At 36.7% G+C, this 21,232-nt stretch overlaps 1 long non-coding RNA gene across 1 annotated transcript in view; it reads right to left on the reverse strand.

The window, feature by feature from the left end:
• Positions 1-21,232, reverse strand: part of LOC311609341 — a 98,945-nt gene that overhangs the window by 41,377 nt on the left and 36,336 nt on the right. The window lies entirely within an intron of this gene.

Below are 21,232 nucleotides of genomic sequence, written 5' to 3' on the forward strand. Positions count from 1 at the left end.
TATATCTGGGTACAATTTAGAATAAATTTTAAAAAGTTTTTTAAAGTTTTTTTTCTTATTTTAAACCATTTCCTTTACATTTAAAATATTTATCTACTAGGAAGAAGTCAACTGCTCAAAGATTCACTTAAAACTTACCATTTTGAATACTTGAGACAGGCCAACTTTACCAAGAAGTGACCAAATCTCAGCGTGTTGGAATTGGCATATGTGTTGGATTGCCAACACATATTTCTAATGTAAACTGTACATCAATGGAGGAATTTATTGATTTGCATTGCCAGTGTGCACAGGAGGAAGAAGTCATTTCTCAAACGAGGCAAGGGGCTGCACGCAGTCAAATCGACCAAGTCTCCCAAGGACCCATGTTTACTCTTGCGAGTGATGACCCCAATGACTTCTGCCTTAATATCATTTCAGGTTCCAGCAGCTCTCTTGCTGTCACACTGTGGTCCAACTTTCCAAAGACACACACAAAGTTCTATTAACAAACTCAATTTTACCCAAAGTTGACAACCATGACAAATCATGACAACATAAAATATGCATAATAGATACGAAAAGAACAGATGCTTTTAGTCAACTTTTCAGAAGTCAGAATTAACCTCAGCAGTATTAGTTTATAGGCACTAAAGGTTCCGCTGTTATGGATATTAGAACCTATTTTTATTTTATATGTTTACATATTTCGTTACCATAATTTTATTGTGGTATTTGTAGATAGGAAAGTATTTTTATATGAGAAATCTTGTGTCTAAAAATTCTAAAGGAATATCTAAAATATCTAAACTCCACTTTTGAAGGTTATTCAGCAATACAGTTAATTCTAATGTCAATAATATAAAGCATGACTGCATTTTTAAAGCTTTAAAAGTAATGGAATTCATTATCAACTTCTGAGTACTGAAGGAAATTTAACAACTTCACATGGATGGGTAGACTTTACTGGGTAATGTTCTGGCAATGCCCACATGTTAGGGCAAAGTGATCAAAAACAGGCAACTGAGACTTCAACATAAAACCAGAAACACTAAATCTGTTAGAAGGCAAGAGTGAATAAACTGAGCTTATCAGCAAAGGAGACAACTTCCTGAACAGAACATCAAAAGCTCAGGCTCTAAGACCAACAATTAATAAATGAGATCGCATAAAACTGAAAAGCTTCTGTAAGGCAAAGGACACTGTCAACAGAACAAAATGACAGTGTGAAAAGATCTTCACCAACTCTACATCTGAAAAAGAACTAATATACAAAAACCTATAAAGAACTCAGAAAATTAAATATCATCAAACCAAATAAGCCAATTAAAAATGGGGTACATAATTAAACAGAGAATTCTCAACAGAGGAACCTTGAGTGGCTGAGAAGCACTTTAAATGTTCAAAGTTCTTAATCATTGGGGAAATGCAAATCAAAATGACTCTGAACATCCATCTTACACTTGTCATATTGGCTAAGGTCAAAAACTGAAGTGACAGCACTTGGTGTTGAAAATGTGGGGAAAGGGGAACACTCCTCCATTGCTGATGTCAGTGCAAACTTGTGGAACTACTTTGGAAATCAATTTGGTGCTTTCTCAGAAAATTGTGGGTAGTTCTAAGTCAAGACCCAGCTACACCACTCATGGGCAGATACCCAAAAGATGCTCTACCATACAAGGACATTTGACCAACTATTTTCACAGCAGCTTTATTCATAATAGCCAGATTGATATATTCCTCAACTGAAGAATGCATAAAGAAAATATGGTACATTTTTACAAGGGAATTTTACTCAGCTATTAAGAAAAGTTTTCTATGCATTAGTTATTATTGCTGTAACAAATTACCAAGTCATTCAGTTTATGAAAAGGCATTTTTAGTCTCATAGTTTTGGAACTGTTTGCTAACAATTGGTCTCACTGATTATGGATGGGCTTGTCCTAAGGAAGCTCATTGTAGTGCACAGCAACATTTGCCTCATGATCAAGATTCAAAAGGAAAGAGAAAGAGAGTGGGTTTCTTAATCTTCTCTGTAGGCATACTCCTAATGGCCAGGAGACTTCACAACTGACCGTGCTTAAACATATCACACTGAGATGGGAACTCCAGCTTTAATTCATTTCCATTCGGGGACATTTAATATATTGACTGCACCAAACTACATCATGATGCAGATGGTAATTGCTTCTTCAGTGGTAATCTAGAGCAAAGTGTCTTCTGGATGTCTGACAAATACTGATACAGACATTGTCTTCTCCCTTGAGCTGGTATGGCCATTACCATCTTATTGCCTTGTGCTTTCTAGTCCCTTCTCCTATCTTTAAATAACAAGATATTACAGCCCACCTTAATGGTCAGCTAAGGGGTAGCATGTTAGCAATCTTCTTCCAGGTGCTTTCTCTTTTTTAAAAAATTTTTTAATTAATTCATTCATATTGCATCTCAATAGTTATCCCATTCCTTGTATCCTCCCAGAGATCCACATGTTTTGTAGAAAGCCCTTGAAAGCAGATTTTTTTTACAGATAAAACAATGTTTGGAATTTAGTCTCAGATCACATGGCATGTCACCTCTCCTTGTCACAGAACACATTAGCATCTTCACAGTGAACTGTAGGAAATGATTGCACTAAAGACTCTGTATAGTGTCTCCTATTGTTTGGATATTAAGTACTCTCTTAAAAACTCATGCGTTAATGTTTAGTTTTCTATTGCACCAGTCTTCAGGAGTGAGCTTTATTTTGAAGTAATTACATCATAAGGGCTCGAACTTTATCAATGGATTAATCCATTGATGCATGCACTTCTAATATGGTACTATTATTGGTAGGTGGGATCTACTTAGAAGAAGTCAGTCAGTACTGGTGTGGCTTTGATGCCTCTTGTCTTTTGTCCCTTCCTGCCACTATTCCCTGCTTGCTGTCATGAGTTGAACACCTACTACCACATACTCTTGACCCCATGTTATTCAGGCTGAGCAGTGGATACAACCAGCTACAGTCTGAAACCACTGAAAGCTTAAGTCAAAATAAATGCTTTTTCTCTCAGAGTGCTTCTATCAGGCATTTTGCCACTCTGCCCAAAATTACAACAGTTTTGGTGTGGCTCTTTCCAGCAAATGAACTGAAAGGAAAACAAAACAAAACAAAACAAAATCACACACACAAAACAAACAAACAAACAAAATGGCTTTTAGCCTAAGTACATTAGATGTCACAATGGGAAAATCTACAAGGAACTGTGGTCAGTCAAAAAAGTCTGTTGGCTGAGACTGAAACACAGGCACCCACAGTTCCTCTTCCCAACATTCTTTAGAGCACACTTGGATGTTGTTTATCTGTAAGGAAAAGGATCATGTTGGAAACCCAGTTTACTCATTTCATAGAAGTCAACGGTCCTGATTCCTATACTTTCATTATAAAAGTCTCTAAAGCATTCTATTTTGCTTACAAGTTATACACATAGGAATATGCATACATCATTATTCATGATCCATGATAATAAATCTTTTTTTGTAAGATATGTTCAAACAAGAGAAGCTCAGCTTTGTTGAAGCTTTAATTTATGGTCATACACAAACTTGAATATTTGCTTATTGGAGGGAGAAGGATCTCTGTGAGTTAAATGCCTGCCTGATCTATGTAACAAGTTCCAGGCCAGCTAAGTCTGTACAGTGAGACTCTGTCTCAAGAAAACACAAAACAAAATACCACCCCCCCCAAGGAAAACTAGTTTAAGAAAGAATAAATATTTCCTTTGACATTTAAAAAAGGGAATAGAAACTATTGTATGAAACAGAAATAAATCAGGTGAAAGAGCAGAATTCATGCTGACCTCGGAAGAGGAAGATGATGTAAAGTCATAAAACATGGGTTTTATTAAATAAGTTACCTACAAAAGAAGACTTTGAAACACTTAATAGTTAGAAAATATCCAGGTGCCATCAACTTTTGCAATGATCACAAGCCATATTTGAGTAAGATTTACTCTTTATCAAAACTTAAACAATTTTGAGAAAAATACAACTTGTTTATTATTATGTATTTGAAGTGGAGTCAGTGTCCCATGGAGGAAGGTTGTTTTGTCCATCAACTTTGTTGACTTTAACATAGTAATGAAATCTGGCAAGATCTCCATGAACAACCGACTCGCCTCACAGAAACATTGCATTTTTATGTATTACGTATTTAAAGTTTTTATTCATCATATTTCTGTTTTGAGTAGAAACTCCTTGTAGTTACAAGCAGTATCGTTGTTTGAATGAAAACAGTCCCATAGACTCAAATATTTGAATGCTTGGTCCTCGGTGCAACTATTTGGCACGGATTAAGAGGTATGGCTTTGGTAGAGGAGGTTTGTCACTCAAAGGCCAGCTTTGAAGTTACAAAAGCACACCTTATTCCGGTTTACTCTCTGTATAAGAGAGAACTCAATCTCAAGACAACCAGGAAACTTTGTCCCTGCTGGCTAGCTTTATAGTGCAAGAAGATAGTATTCAGGGTACTGGCAGTGGTGAACCCTATGTGCTGCAATACTGACATGGCAGGAAAGATGCACTTATTGTTACAATAATGGCCCAACTGTTCGGGGCAACCAATTGCTTTCTGTTCTACAGGAGGAAATTCCATGTCTGATACAGCCAAAACCTATGTCTAAGGACCTCCTGCCACAGGAGGACCTATATATGCGGTTTTCTAAATGATCATATAATCAAACTGCCTTGTAAATATTTATATTTATACTCATAGATCTAAAATGCTTTCAACCTTGTCAGAGAAGTTTCTTTCTTTTCTTTTTTTAAGTGGGCTATAGTTAGTGAAGAGATGCATACCTGGTCAAAGTGTTGAGAATAAAAGACTGAGTGATCAATTCTAAAAGGGATGTTTAAATCACCACTACCAAAGCTCAGAAACGAGTAGAATGTAAGGGATGGAGAATGGAAAGGAATGCCACAAAATATCTTTCAGATATGACACGGCTATTGATTACATGTACTCATAGCACCTATGGCTAACTGTACAATGCTTGCTCAGCATAAAGTAATAATTCTGGCACATTTGGGGAGGTTGATTTTCAGGCCCCACTCTTTCTGTACTAGGGAGCTAGTGACAGATGATACTTGCTCAGGAAGGGAGATTTCCTCTTCTTTATGGTTGTGGTCATTGGTAGTTTCCCATGCTCCGGTGGAAATCCCCATCCACATACACATATAGACAGCACTAACTGGATTTAGTTAGTGAGTTAGTTAGTGAGTATTGAAGAAACAGATAGGAAGACATGAAGTTGGAAGAGGAACTTCTTGGGAGGAAACTACATGGGAAGAAATGGTGTATTTAAGGTGATATTTTTATCATATACATGTATGGAACGTTCAAGATAAAAAAAAGTCAGAAATCAAAAAAATCTGATAATTTTTAAACATGAAAACAGGCACAGGGCATTGTTGTAGTGTAAAGGCAGAGGTTATTTCAATCAATTCAGTACCATTTCTGTGAGCAAGGCTCTTACCTTGAGCCAGGAAGTAATGAAGCTGCCTAGACTTATTTGTTCCTGACCACAACACATTGGAAGTAGAAGACTCCTTTAGAAGTTCACTTTGTGAGGGGCAGAGGCTGGGGAAGGAGCAAGGCAATCCATTTAGTTCCCCTGTACAAGCTAAGTACTGACTAAGGGAAGGGGCTGTCACTTAGCCAGAGCTGGTAGTGCTAGTAGTGTCTAGCCATTCATTGGAAACCATGCCAAAGGAAGGATGTATCAAATCAATACCGGATTGTCATGGGATCAAAGCAGGTGTTAAGTACATCTAAGTCCAGCTAATGTGAGAGAAGAGAGTGTGATGCCAGTGCGGGAGCCAGGCATCCCAGAAGAGCATGAAGGGTCTAGCTACCCAAAGAGAACATCTGTGTTTCAGTGTCTGATGGCCCTGGAAACAAGGGACACATAAAACAGGCTAGAACTTGGACACATGGCCTTTTCAAGCCATTTTCATGTCTGTTTTTGTGATTTCTAAGAAGATCTGGTGGTGGTGGTGGTGGTGTGAGAATTAGGGGTCATGCAACAAATGAATTTTTCATTGTCCAAAATGAAAGATATTAAGGCCTGTGATCATTATGACTTGATTACTCAATTTTCTGCTCCTGTACTTTGTTTTCACTGGTCAAGAAGCATGAAGTGGAAAGAAGCCTGGCTCCCCAGAGTTCTATCAGTTCCTGTAGCTGTTTGAGACAGCAATGTCAAATGGGCAAACCTAGAACAGCGCAGGACCCTGAGGTCCATGCCAGCTCTGGCTTGCTAGCCTTCTCTCTGGCAAGGACTTCCAATAAGAAGAGGTACAGGGCTCTGACCTCAGAAGTGTCTATTAATAGGAGAGGAATCTGAGTGGATCACAATCAGTCTGGAAACCCATGTGTTTCATTTTAACTGTGGATCCTTTTAGCAGTTCATCCTCCTATAGATGTGTCAGCAAAGCCTGTCATATGGGATGCTGACTGTGGGATGGAAGCTTAAAAGCAAAAATAGATAGATTCAGATAAAGAGAGTAATGATAATAGGAAAGATCCAATTCTTTCTCTGCAGACAAGCAGCTTGCAGCCAGGCAGAAGCACCAGTGGCCTGCGCCTGCCCTGAAAACCACCCTATCACTGTCCATGCTATTCAAACTTGAAGCCAAGACCAGTTCTCAAGATCTCCTTCCTACCCAAAGATTGCTCCAGATTTCTGCTGCCACAGAAATTATGGGATGGCTGCAAATACTCTCAAAATATCTGAGATTGCTTTTATGGCTGAGATAATTTTGTAGACTTTGTAGAGAGTAACAAAGTAGTGTAATTGTTTGTCTCCCCACTGAGGTCCAGGACACACTTATTTATCCCTCCAGAGGAAGGAATTTTCTCTCATGTACTTGGCACTCTGAGGGTAGCAAAAGTTCATGCTGGGTTGGCAGGTTAGCACTGGGACATTCCTATGTTCTTTCTAATATTCATGATTAATCTTACATTTCTTAGATTTTGAGAATAGCTAAGAACTCAAGTCAGTTTTTGAATATTTATGTATACTAGTGAAACCCCTCAGCAATTTGGTTTCACAATTGGCAATCATAATACTGAAACGTTTTTTTTTTAATTTTATGTAACGAATAGTAACATTTTAAAAGTGTTCATGGCTTTAAACTTTTTCTAAATCATCAGGCGCGGTGGCACATGCCATTAATCCCAGGACTCAGAAGGTAGGGGTAGGCAGATCTCTGTGAGTTAGAGGCCAGCCAGGTCTACAAAGAGAGTCCAGGACAGCCAGGGCTACTCAGAGAAACCCTGTCTTAGAAAGCCAAGCCAAACCAAACCAAACCAAACCAAACCAAACCAAACCAAAAGACAACAAAACATAACAACAACAACAACAACAACAACAACAACAACAACAACAACAACAACAAAAACCCAAACCAAAGCAACAAAGAAACAACAACCCTCCAAACCAAAACCAACTAGTCCCTGCAGTTTCTAAGGAGAAAATGGTACTCCCATACCCTCGCCCATTGCTTTCTGTCACTTGCAGCTTCTGTTCTAAAGTATAAAAGGACCATCTCAGAGTAAAAATCTACGGAGAAAAGATCTCAAATCACGGACACACTGGTGATTTATAGAGGGCCCTGGGTTCTAGAGTTCTAAAGCTGTTTCCTGACTTGGTGTGGAGCTTCACTGCAGGCTAGTTTCAGAATGGTTCTGAGTCCCCCACTCCAAGGGCGCTGCGCAGGAACCGAGGGACTCTAACAAGACACAAGGTGGCAGTAGCACACCATTTACATTTACCGTTTCCTCAGGGGGACTGTAGTCTCATAAATCAATTGTTTTGTGGTAAGTTAAATTCCTTCTGAAAGGAGAGGGAATAGGTCCTTTAAAAATCTGAGCAGTGGCGTAATTATGTTTTCCCTACCACCCCAACTGTCTTGTCTATACATTTTAAAAAATTATTTAATTAATTTATTCAGATTACAAGTAAATTTTTTCCCTCGCTGTATCCACCCGTTCCTCCCTCCCTCCAGCTTTCACCCTATTCCTCTCCCCTAGGTCTAAGACCAAGGGGGACCTCCTCCCCCACTATATGGTCATAGGCTATCAAGTCTCATCTTGGTAGCCTGCTTATCCATTCTTTGAGTGCCGTTTCTTATTTTATTTCCATGAACTTCAAGATAAAGTACCCACAGGGAGTAGAATTATAGGAAAAGCTCAGCAATCTCCATATCAAGGGGAGAACCTCCTAAAGAAACTAAAGAAATCTAGGCCAGTGGGTATGAAGGTGCACTGCATAGATAGCCTTGACGCTGCATACTGAGTTCCCAGAAGTAAAGGAGGGTGGTGTGATGGGTATTGAGACACAACTAGGTTCATGAGAATTATTTGGGTTATTTTGTTTTTTATTTTATTTTAGGGAAGTTTGGAGTTTTGTTTTTCCTAATACTCTGACTTACACACACACACACACACACACACACACACACACACAGAGAGAGAGAGAGAGAGAGAGAGAGAGAGAGAGAGAGAGAGAGAGAGAGAGAGAGAGGTTTTTCTCAACTTATAAAAGCAAGAAGGATTTAAAGGTACAAACTTGTCTTTTCTCATTGTTTTTATATTATTAAAATGTAGCAAAATACAATATCTATACTTTCATGTATTAATTATTCAGCTAAAATATTCGAGTAAACAATTTTAATAGAATCACATATGGTTTCAATTAAAGATTTGTTATTTGTCTTTTAAAAATCTTAGTAAAAACCCCGAGGAATGAATCTTTACTCTGGCATAGCAACATATTGAATTACAAGTATTTGTGACTGGTTCATGAAAACCTGGATGTAGTGATATAGGGGAGGAGCCCAGGATGATTCTAGAACTCTGATTCAGATTTATAATTTTCTTGTTGACAGAAAATTTTTAGTACTTTCCCAGAAGCACACAGCTGCCCTGAACGGACAGAACACAAGGTGGCAGGATGGCTTTCCAAAACCTCTTGACTTTTAATATGCTCAAAATATAGAAAAGTTTCTAAAAAGTAGCTAGCATGTGCTAACAACAGTTTTAGAAGTATTGCATGCTCTCCAAATTTTGTGGCAATATCACAGGGTAGGAGGCAAAAAAATATGTATATTACAAAAGCCTACTATTTCAGTTTCTGCTTAAGAAAATTAAAAATTGTAATGAATATGTTTATTTTTACTATATCTTTTATGGTAATAGTATTTTAGTGAACCATTCTTGTAACGTGATAGTGAATCTGGTTTTTTTTTTTAAATACAAGTTTTGAAATTGTTTTAACATTCAAATTTCTAACAGACGTCATTTGGAGCACCACTTCTGTTGATATTTTATGTGCAGGCTAAACTATGTTAACATCAGTTTTCTTAAAATAAATTAAATCTCCAAAACAAAACAAATATAATACCTGTGGTCAGAGGAAAAAAAGCTCATCATTGTGAAGGCTGCATAGTCTAAGTTGACATTTTATAAGAAAAAACTTGTAACCTGAGGTCCAGTCCATGAGTATTTACCTGAATTTATCTGAAAGTGTTAGGGCAATAAATGTTCTTATGAAGCCCTGCCACCTATAATGTATTTATTTGTTTGAAATTGTAAAGCTTGTCAGAAAAGGTACTTTAATGTTAGTAAGATTTGGAAAAAAAAATAACTCCTGGTGTTGAATAGTTATAAAAAAAAACTTTTCTTCTATTTCCATTGTGCATGCTTGTAAAGAGACAAATATCTTGTAGCAGAACAGTAGACCTCGATGCTGTTAGCGGGACTGCATTTCCGACAAAATATTTAACAAAACCATCTATCTTCTGTGAGATTATGACTCTTAGAATGATGGAAAAGTTACACACGTGAGAAACCTCCTTGCATGATATTGGTCAGGGTAGTTTAGGTGACTCCCAAAATGGGATGCATCCCAGAGGTTGAAGATAAGTCCAAATCACTGAAGATCCTCTCCTTAGGATGTGGGACTCAGATGATTCTAACTGAATCTAATTGGATGTCCTTCATGGGAGGAGCTTCTTTAGTACCAGAAAGTACTGTGTAACTAGCAAGAGAGGGAAGCCCGTAACAGCCCTACCCAACTGTGACACCTAGGAACCACAAGGCTGACCACCATGTTAAGCTACGCCTAAAGGTGTAATATTGGCACTCACATCTTGGTGGTAACCAGCTTCTCTTTCATTAGATTTGGGGTATACTCAGTGAGAGGGAGGGAGTATATCCAATCATGCCTGGTGTTGGAAATCTAGCTAACTACCAGGCCACGGATCTTTAAAGAGAGTCTACTGCCACCACTTTACTAGTCAGGCATAATTTCTATAACTATATTTTGAAAACATATCCTTATGCCCACTGATAAGTGTAACTCTCATCCTACATCAAGGAAGCTTTTCAAGAGAGAGACCATTATTTTAAAAAGCACACCTGGTAATGATGCAGAGATCAACAGATCGTTGGGAACCCAGCCTCTAACAGATTCATTTATAACACAGTTCCTGAAGCCAAAGCTCAGAACACATCACAGAAGAGGAGCAGAAAGACAGTAAGAGCTGGAGAACCAGGCTATCTGCTGTGAGATTATGATCCCTAGAGCTGACAGAAAAGTTACAGCCGTGATAACTCAACAGCACCCAAACTGTTAAACAAGCCCAAACATTGACAGTTCCAACAAACATGCTAATAAAGAGGAAAGTCTTAGTTCAGACAAAGAGCTATAGACAACTATTTCAAGAAAGCGAGAACTAGCCTTTCCCAGGGATGCAGTCCCTAACTGCTTATCCAAGACAAAGAAGTCAGGATGAAATTACGCACACTAAACAAACTCCACGTGTTTTATGTTTGTATACATATAAAAAAATTAGGAATTGTAGAGGGAAAGGAAATGGAGGAAGTGATGTTAATTATATTTTAATTAAAACTCTTAAAATAAAAACAAAACCACAAAATAAAAACAGACAAACAGACAAACAAACAAACAAACAAACAAACCCAAAAGGACACTCAGGAGTTCTTAATTCTGAAAGTACTGGGAGTGGGTGGGTATCCTTCAGGCTAGCAAAGTCTACAGGAAGGCCAAGAGGTCAAGAGGTTGGGATAAGAGTTAGTTTCAGTCACAGTAATGAGCAGACATGTAGATATAGTTCATTTAACTCCTAGGAACGCTCAGCTCATTATGTTTTCCCTTCTCTGTGTGGCGGGTATTCCTCTGTCTTCCACAGATCAGAGGAATCAACATGACAGCTCCCAGTCTCTTCACCTTCCTGTCAAGCATGGTTAACAGAAAGCAGATGTATTTTATTCTACCCTAGAAACTAGTCAGTGTACTTGGGGCTCCCCTGGAAACCTGCACACATTAGCAGGAGGATGACTTCTGTCAATCCTTCCAGCCTCCACAGTAAGTTTTATTTCATTACATGTAATAATATTTTTTATTTTTAAAATATATTTTATTAATTTATTCATATAACATCTCAATTGTTATCCTATCCCTTGTATCCTCCCATTCCTCCCTCCCTCCCATTTTCTCCTTACTCCCCTCCCCTATGACTGTGAATGAGGGGGACCTCCTCCCCCTGTATATGCTCAGAAGGATAACAGGCTACCAAGAAGAGACTTGATACCCTATTAGTAATAATATTTTAAAGTTCCCAAAGTATCTCTGTTCCTATCCCAAGGTTAAGGTAAATGAGGAGTGTGCTATTTTGGTTAGGAAAGATGATACTCTCTCCTGGGCTTCCATTTGAGAGTTTCAGATGTTTCTTTTTGCTTGGGGAGAAGGGCCTATCTGTTTAACAACCTTCATTCATAGACACCTCCAAGTCCTCTTGGTAAGATCAATTCCATTTTCAATCTTCAGCTCCTTGCACTTTTACAGAAATAAGAGCATTATTAGAAAGTGTTAGTATTCAGATAAATTAAAATTAACATGAAATAGATTCAGCTTTTTCAATGCATAATTTATATCAGTAAGGATGTTCAGAGTATTGAAAATGTAGATTTAAATTCTTCAGTGTATGACATATTAAAGAGAAGTGCTAAGTGGTGTTTTCTCTTATGTTGTTCTTTATAAGAATTATGCTTTCTGGTAGTGTAAAGGAGTTTCCTGTCTTGCCACGTTGAGTAGTAGATTTGGAAAAGGAAGCAAGTCAGAATTTATTGAGAACATACCACACGCCATGCCATATTCTATTTATTTATTTCCTCTTTGAATGTGTCTTCATAATAGCTTTTATAAGTTAGAAGTTCCACCAAGATGCCCCAAAGATGTGTCCTTTATGTAATATAATCCCGCTGCAGCTTTTCTTTTTCTTTTTCTAAATTAATTTATTTATATTACATCTCAATTGTTATCCCATCCCTTGTATCCTCCCATTTTCCCCTTATTCCTCCCCTATGACTGTGACTGAGGGGGATTACCTCCCCCTGTATATGCTCATAGGGTATCAAGTCTCTTCTCGGTAACCTGCTGTCCTTCCTCTGAGTGCCACCAGGTCTCCCCCTCCAGGGGACATGGTCAAATGTGAGGGAAAGTTGCTATTTAAAATCCAATGGGAGTCTTTCTTCATGGATGTTGATGGTATAGAAACCATGCCTGAATGTGTCTTAGAAAGAGGAAACTCCCCTTGGAAGAATGTCCAACAAGTGGATGATGGGGGTATAAAGCTTATAGTTCTTTGTGTAGGGTTGAGCCTATTGGTCTTTTCCCCATTCACTTTACCATGTCTATTGTTGCTTTCTTTGTTCAGCTCATGTTTGGGCAGTCACATTGATGAGACTGAAATTACAAGGACACACAATCACACTGAAACCTCTCTGGCTTTTACTTTTGGCCCAGCTCTACTTCTTCAGTGTTCCCAGAGTCTTAGCCATAGGATCTGTTCTATAAATCCATTCAATGGGACTGGGCTTCCCAAGTCAGCATTTCTGTTCACTGTAATGGTCTCTCTTTGTTGCAAAGGATAAGTTTTGTTTCCTTGATGAGGAGTGAAGACTACCTTTACCTTTGGTTATTTTGTTTCTTTATGATAATGTATCTCACCAGCATTTTCGACTTTGAAGACGTCCCTTACGTTCTGCTTGTGCCATCCTCAACGCCTCAGCTTCTTGTTGAATTTGTGAGTAAATGCCTCCTGTTGTTGCATAAAATACCCTCAAAGATGTGACAGATAAATGAGACAAAATGTGTTTTGTAGGTGTTGTGCTTTGGGTTATATTACAGAAACTCTCAAGCAAGAGAGAGTAAGGTATTTTCAAATTTGATATAGCTTAAAGCCGCCATGTCTCTATTTAAATCTTGATATCTTCCTAAATTATATTAGACAGATTTTATAATGTTAGGAAAGCAAAACAGTTACTAGCAATTCATGGTGAACACATTTTAATCATTTAGATATAACATACTCTTTTACATATTGTCAGAATTTTCTTCAAAGGAAGCATGTGTTTCAAAATAAAAGGGAGGCACATTTTAAATTATGAATAAAAATGAAAACACTTGAAGACAATGTCCTAAGGCCTGAAGTCAAGTACACTAATGAGTTCTTTATCAGTTCAGTATGTTTTGCCAAAACAATCTTCAGCCTGACTTTAGTCTTGTTTTTCAGTGAAGATCAGTTTTTGGTTATCTTTCATGAAGAAGTAGAAGGCAAACAGGAAGAATAAAATAAGCTGAGAATTATTTGTATGTGATATGACAGTGAGCTATGGTTACACCTCAGAGCAGATGGTACTCACAGCACTTTACATAATTCCACATGAAGATGACATTGCAGCCTCATTTCTGCTTGGATCTTCATCAAAAAATATTTCCCAGTCCCACCATGGCAACTGGATTCTGTACATTCTTCCTTTTTCACAGCACCTTACCATAGTCAGAATGTTAGCGAGCATCTATGGATACAGACAAAGGTACCCATCTCTAACCTAGGAAACTTATGGAAAAGAAGTAGAGAAAAGGAAAACAAAGGGGTATGTGAAACCATGCAATTCTTGGGAAGAGCATGAAAAAAATTGGGGGTCTGTAAATTTGACATCAGTAGTGAATCTCAAAGGTTCATATTTACACATTTACACATATATGTAACTGTATACCAGCATACATCCAAGTCAACTTCGGATGAGGATTTCTTTCTGTCTTGCACATGGTCTCCTTATTGCTCTATCTTCATCTGACCTTTCCTTGGTGGAAAACAAAGACCTTGCTCCCTGGTGCTCCTTTCAGAAGAACACCATTCATACTATCTAAGGGCCTCGCTGTTTTCCTTGCTAAAATTTCCTTTCTTTAAAGACGGAAAACACAACTACACTAGGTTCAGTGTTTCTACATGAATTTGGGCAAGCGTGCGTTGATTTGTTTCATAATGTTCTCTGAGTCACCTTCAATGAAATCTAAAAACCCAAGTATCACAGGAAACCAATACTAAATTGTTGTTTATTGGTTAGAATTTAATAGGCTAAGAAAGTTATGAAATGTTGGCCTGGAATAATAGCTAAGAAAATCTGAATGTAACCAGGTCAGTTGGGTTAGAAAAACATGGATCTCAATCAGAAAAATATCCAGAAAAAATGGACAGCTGTCTATACTGGAATATAGAAGGGAAAATGCTTAGAATCTGAATGTTTAGAGTATAATTAAATTAAGCAATTTTGTAGATTTCAGCCTATATCATTCAGCAACATATCATCCAGCATTTTTAAATTTAAAATTATATCTTTATGCTTGTATGACTTCATATGCATCATATCATGTATGTTCAATGCCCACAGAAGCCTGTAGAGGAAGTAGATTTCCTGTAATGGAGTTTCAGGTGGTTGTGAGCTGCCTGATATGGGTGTTAGGACTAATCTTGGCTTCTCCACAAGAGCTCTTTACTTCTGAGTCTTGTCTCCATCTCCAAAGATCACCCTTTTACTGTGATCTTCTTATTTTGTTTTGTTTTGTTTTGTTTTGTTTTGAGATAGAGTTTCTCTTTGCAGCCATGGCTGACCTAGAACTTACTCTATAGGCCAGGCAGTCCTTGAACTCACAGAGATCACCTCCTTAGTGCTAGAATTAAAGGCCTGTACCACCACCAGTGGGCTATTGTAATTATTTTTTCAATAAAAAGAATATAGCACATGAATAATATCAAATGATATTTTTCTTTGTATTTTGGGGTGGGAGCAATTTGGTTAATTTCCACAGCTTTAATTCTCCTTGTTTTTTTTTTTTTGTGTTAACTTAGTCTCCTAATAATTATGTAGACTGATTTAAATAGTTGAACAACAATAAGCAAATGGTCTATATTACTGTAACTATATCTTACAACAGTATTGAGTGATACTGTTATTCTCTTTCCTTGAAGTATGATTGGTACAACCCTTTGATACCTACAGGAAAAGGTCAATTCTATTCTCATTTTTTCATCACTTTAAATTTTAGAAAGCAACATCTACTACAAAATTCTATGCTCTCTTGGTACTGTCTAGGGTTTATAAATACTTTTATTCTATCTTTTTTAGGAAATTACATGTTATCGATGTTATCTGCCATTTCTCTCATTTTATTACTTAAAATAGATTCCACTTTGCCTCTACAATGTCATTACACTCTCATCTAATTTAGAGAAGATATTTAATAGGTGTATTATTGTTGCTTATGTGAAAGTTTGCTTTAATTGGATTTTCTTTTTTTTTTGATTTTTATTAAATTTTTTACATTTACATATATATTTATATTATCACACACATATACAATAAACTACCTACAGCAAGAAGAACCATGAGACAATCAAGAATCATGTAGATGTTTTGGCTATTTGTATTTGGCGACCTTGAAGAAAACATCTTTTCTATCTTGGTGCAGCTAAAATTATGAGTGTAAATCAATCTCCATCACATCTCATCATTATCTCCTTAAAATATCTATCTAGACATAAAAACATCTTAACCTCTAAAAAAAATAAGCTTAATTGTAAAACTAAACTATCTGGTCTTCAACCCCATCACAGACTTGAGAGCGAATAAAATTGATTACCTGAGTATACCATGAGTGACATACAGAATATGGCATTTAAAATGTTTTAGTTATTTTAAAGATTCATAGACAAAGAGACAGGTTAACTCCTGGCAACACCCAGCCTACTTCAAAGAGGATGATGAGCATAAAAGAACCTCCTTATGGAGATGGCTTCAAATGTGGTAAACAAGCCACTGGGGAAAATGTCCTCATTTCTACCACAGACAGAATTCTGCCTAGAAAAGAGCAAGCTTGGATGCAGTGAGAGTGGATGGCCAAACTCTATCAAGACAGGGTAAGCAAGTCCTCAATGGTTCCTGCCTCACAAATATATCTGTCATATGTATTAGGACAGAAGGCTAAAGATGATGCTCCAAGGTTATAGAGAGTTTTGGGTGACTGCTCAGCTAGCAAACTGTTTTAATTGGATTTTCTAATTAATTTCTTCATTCATTTATATTTTTATAGATCCTGGCTTTTATCTTCTCTCTTGGTCATGCTCCTTACTCTACAGAGTCCTATTGCCTTCAGTATTTCTTCTGAAATCATGTCTGTTTTTTGGATGATCTGGTTACTTTTTGATCCTCCACAGCTCTTATTCTGGGATAACAGTTCAAAACTTCCTTAAGTGTTTAGAGTCATTTTTTTCCTTAATCTAATATCTTTCTTTTGATGTTTCTCCTTATTTAACCACAGCATATCAGTTCACATCCAATTAGAGAAGTGGAGACTCCAAGGATTAGGAAACGTCATTGGGATGAAGCCATAGATGGTCACGGGAACTGATGAAGGCATTTAGGGAATGTTGTTGCCACTCTGCCTGGTATTAAGCCTGAAGTGGCCATTGATTTTACAGCTAGGAAAAGAAAAGCTAGACATAGAGTTACAGGGAAACAGAATCAACAAGTGCCAGGGAGAATCTATGGGAGAGAGCTGGAGCTGCTGTTTGTGTCTCATTTCCAGTTTTATGCCATGCGCCCCTTGTTAAAAAAGAATAGTTACTCCCACATACTGTATGTGATCTGGAGACTGAAGTACAGGAGCTGGCTAGAGATGAAAGAGCTGTGGCTCTGGATGGTTCTGTATGCCCAGGAGATGCCCCTGACGGATCATTAACAACCTATGCAAGCTGCAGGCGTGTCTAGCACTCTCCAGCAACATTAATGTTAACAACTACCTAATCACTCTCACCCTTCAAACTGCAACTAGTGCCTTTCTTGGCTACTGCAACTCAACAACATAGGAAAATGAACTCTATATGAACCAACCACAGTAGTTTCTTTGCGGTTATTATACTGACACAAAAGCATTTTAATTTTCAAACAGAGACCAGCAAATTGCCCTTCAGCTGAATGAATGGCCACCATAGTATTCACCAGAGATGGTTACAGACACTTGGAGTTTCGCTCTATAAAGTTTTATTATTTTGGTGTGAATTAACATATTTAAATATTTTTATTTTATATATATTTTTTGTGTTTTGTGTTTTCCTGAAAACTACTCCAAGTTTTAAAAAATCATTCTTATTTTAATGTACTACCAAGGAAAGTGGGATTCAGAAAGCATGTGTTTACAGCACTGGCATTGGTTCAAACTCAAGTTTATATTTTTTTTATATAATGAACATACGACAGCATGCTGCTTTTTCAATACTTAGTGTTTAATAACGGACAAAATTTTAACAATACACTAATATAAATACTGAAAGGGTTCCTCTTCTTATAGCTGTGGTTTTTAAAGCCACACCATATGCAATGGAGTAGCTAAATGAAAAGTTCTGTGCTTTATTTCAGTCTTACATCCAGAGTCATATAAAGTTATCAACAAAAGTAATTACTGCAAAACATGCTAGACTTTTCCATGACCCATTTTAGCATTCACAACCCTTTTGAGTTTTAGCCCTTTTTTGTGGACAGATTTAGCTTTGTTTTCTGGCCTCTGGTCCATTAACGCTGGCCATATGCCTGTGTGCTTCAGACTCCTCTCTTTCCCATAATTGTATTGGAAAACTAAATGTGGCAACTCATTTTGTTTACTAAAGAGTCTTGTTCATCACTTTGAAGTACTAATGACATTTATTGAACAGATCCTTGAAAACTATGGCCATGTACTTTGGGTTTGCCAAACTCTTACTTAAAGCAAGTTTGCAGTAGGAAAAGAAATACTTAAAAATGCCAATGCAGTAATTTTTAATTAGGAGACATTTTTTCCTAGGGAAGTAAAGTTTCAACTTCTTTGAATATGAAGTTAAATGTTAATACATTATTATTATTTATTGTTAAAAAGCACAAGACCTTTCTCTGTTTCATAATTCAGTAGAAAATATTTAAGCCTCAACTTTGATTATTGCATGTCACCTAATTATCATTAAATATTTCCCTCACTGCAACGGGTCTATGTGTTTAAGGTATTTTTCTGTGTCATTTAAGACAAGTTCTTGTCCTGAATTAGCACATGCAGCATTACACATCAGGAACACATTACTCAAAGCAGCTTCATAACAACAATCATTTGAAATTTCATGCAGATTTACAATAGAGTGATGATTTTGATCTTCCTTAAATTTTAGTTAGCATCTGTACAAGACACTTTGGCTTTATGTATTTCCATATCCACAACATTGAATGAATGGTTTTTGTCTAGATTAAAAAAAAAACTAAAATACAGCATGAATAGCTCATGATGTAGATGAAATCCACATAGAAGAAATAGGCCACTACTAAGTATCAGTGAGTAAGAGGCAAGCACTGATGAAGTAGCTCCTGGAATTTGTTCCAGATAGAACTCAGGAAGGGGTACAGAGTCTACAGGTAAATAGTAAGGCAACTCTTTCATTTGGAATATAGTAGCTTGGGCTGATTCTATAAATTTTGATTTCTGTTGTTTGATCATATTATATCCAGAATACCATCATATCCTTTTAACCCTTGCATGGGTTATTTCTTTGTTTTCAGGTCCTCGCATCTCTAGTTGAATCATATATGTAACATTATATATGCATTCAGCCATTTTCTTTCTTCAAGAATGATGTTTTAAAAAATCAGTGTTTTTCAAAGAAATATTTCTGCCAGCCAGAGAGTGTAGAAATATTTCTATGAAATTGAAAACTTGGACACTGTTTGGGAAATAAACACAAGAAGGCTGCAAGATATAGAGGAGAAACCAGATTGGCTAAAATTTGGATTCCAAAAAATTCATGGCAGGGAGTATTTTATTGTAAATATATAAGTTAAAGAGGATTAGAATTCTCAGAAATCATTAACAAAGCACAATATCTGTTAAAGACTAACTAGGAAGTTTTGGCTTCCATTCTGCCTTACTAGTAAGTAAAGATGTCCTCCAAGGATGCCAGAGTAAACTAAGCAGGAAGCTGTAATTTTCATTCCTGCTAAGGCTGATCAGCTGCCCTGGCATCTTTACTAGCATCAAGGATTACCACTAAGGGAATTTGAGCTTTTACACCCACCCAGCTGTAAAGAGAATACCCTACGTTCTTTCTTATTGTGCCAGGAAAGCCACAGTGATGTTAAGGATTACCACCTCAAGAGCTTGAGCTTTCATATTTACCCAACAATAAAGATAATATTCTGATTTTCTTTACAATGGTGCCAGGGAAAAGTGTAGAAGAGAATTGGGGCTTTCATCATTGCCCACATTCCTCTCTGTACTATTATAAAGGATACACCAAAAGGGCCAATAAAGCCCATCTACTCTTTCTTTTTACTCCAATAATATGTGCTAATGATCAGCGGTGAAATAGAATGCCCCCTCTCCTTTGAGTGTTAACAGAACTTTAGTTGGAAATCTGAAAATTTACATCTACCTCTACCATACATTCTTTCAAAATATCATAGTTTTGATCCCTGCAGAGGAAACCCAATAAAACTTCCAGAAATGTTCAGGTTTTACTAAGACTATCACTCATCATGACAAAATAGGAATATTCCTAATAGAATGTAAAAATACAGCCAGCGAATGTCAATACTAAGAGAAGGCAGATGATTAGATTGAAGGGTCAAAAGTCCAATGTAGTCTTCTAAAATTATCCTTCAAGAAGTAGTTAGAACCACATTGGAGAGACAATCAAAAGTTAAGAGTGTTTGCTGCTCTTCTGTAGCATCAACAACTATGTTGTTAATTGATAATCATCATAGAAATACAAATTGAAATCTTAAGATATCATCTCATCATGGTTAGAATGACTATAATCAGTAAGGTAAAATATCTCTGCATGGTATAGATGTGGAAGAATGGAGGTGCTCACACATTCCAGCTGAGAATTTACACTGAGCCATTATGTAAGAAAGTATTCCTTTAAGAAGCTAGAAGTGTAATGAATAATAGAAATAAAGTTGCCATACACTCTAGTAATCATACCACTTGATACATAAACCCAAAGTATTTTAAATTAGTACATTACAGATGCATGAATTCTTCTATTTATTATAACTCTTTATAACTATCTAGATATTAAATTAACTTATCTATTTATTCATGGATGAATGAATAAAAATATGATACATTTACTTATGTAATCAAGTGGATATTATTCAGCCTTTAAAAAGAATTATATTTTGTTATTTGTAGATATATAGATTGAACTGGAAAGAATGTTGTCAACTGTTAAAGGGCAAAGCAAATGAATGTAAATGCATCATGAAAGCATTCAGAGGAGAACAGGGGAGAAAGAATCAAAATATATTCAAATAACTTACAGCTTTCGATAGGTTCATAACTGGGTAACATTTTATATATGGCCTAGATAACATCACAATACCAAAAATCCCAGAAACATTATGCAATGAAGAGGAGTGTAACACCAAGAACGGAATCCATAGCAATGAACACCGAAACTGGACAACCTAATGTTCTACCATAAAACAACAAATATAAAAACTCATTACAATAGTCTCAGAAAAGTTAATTGCCAACAATGACATACCAGTGGTTAATAAGACTATCAAAACCATGTTTGGCATCAACAATAATTTTCAGAGGAATATGAATGAAAACCATGGTGAAATATTTTCCTTTTCATGGACGGTTAGTGAAAAAATAAAGACACAATCTGGCATGAATAAGCAGAAGCAGGAACACATTTACACTATTGACAGGAGTACAGAATCTCTAGGCAGTTATGCAAAGCAACCCTTAACTTACTAAAAACTTAAAATTATCATTACTGAATGACACAGCAATCCTACTCCTTGATATCTTAATGAAAG

The sequence above is a fragment of the Acomys minous genome (assembly GCF_964271855.1).
Source record: "Acomys minous genome assembly, chromosome: 11".
NCBI lineage: Eukaryota > Metazoa > Chordata > Mammalia > Rodentia > Muridae > Acomys > Acomys minous.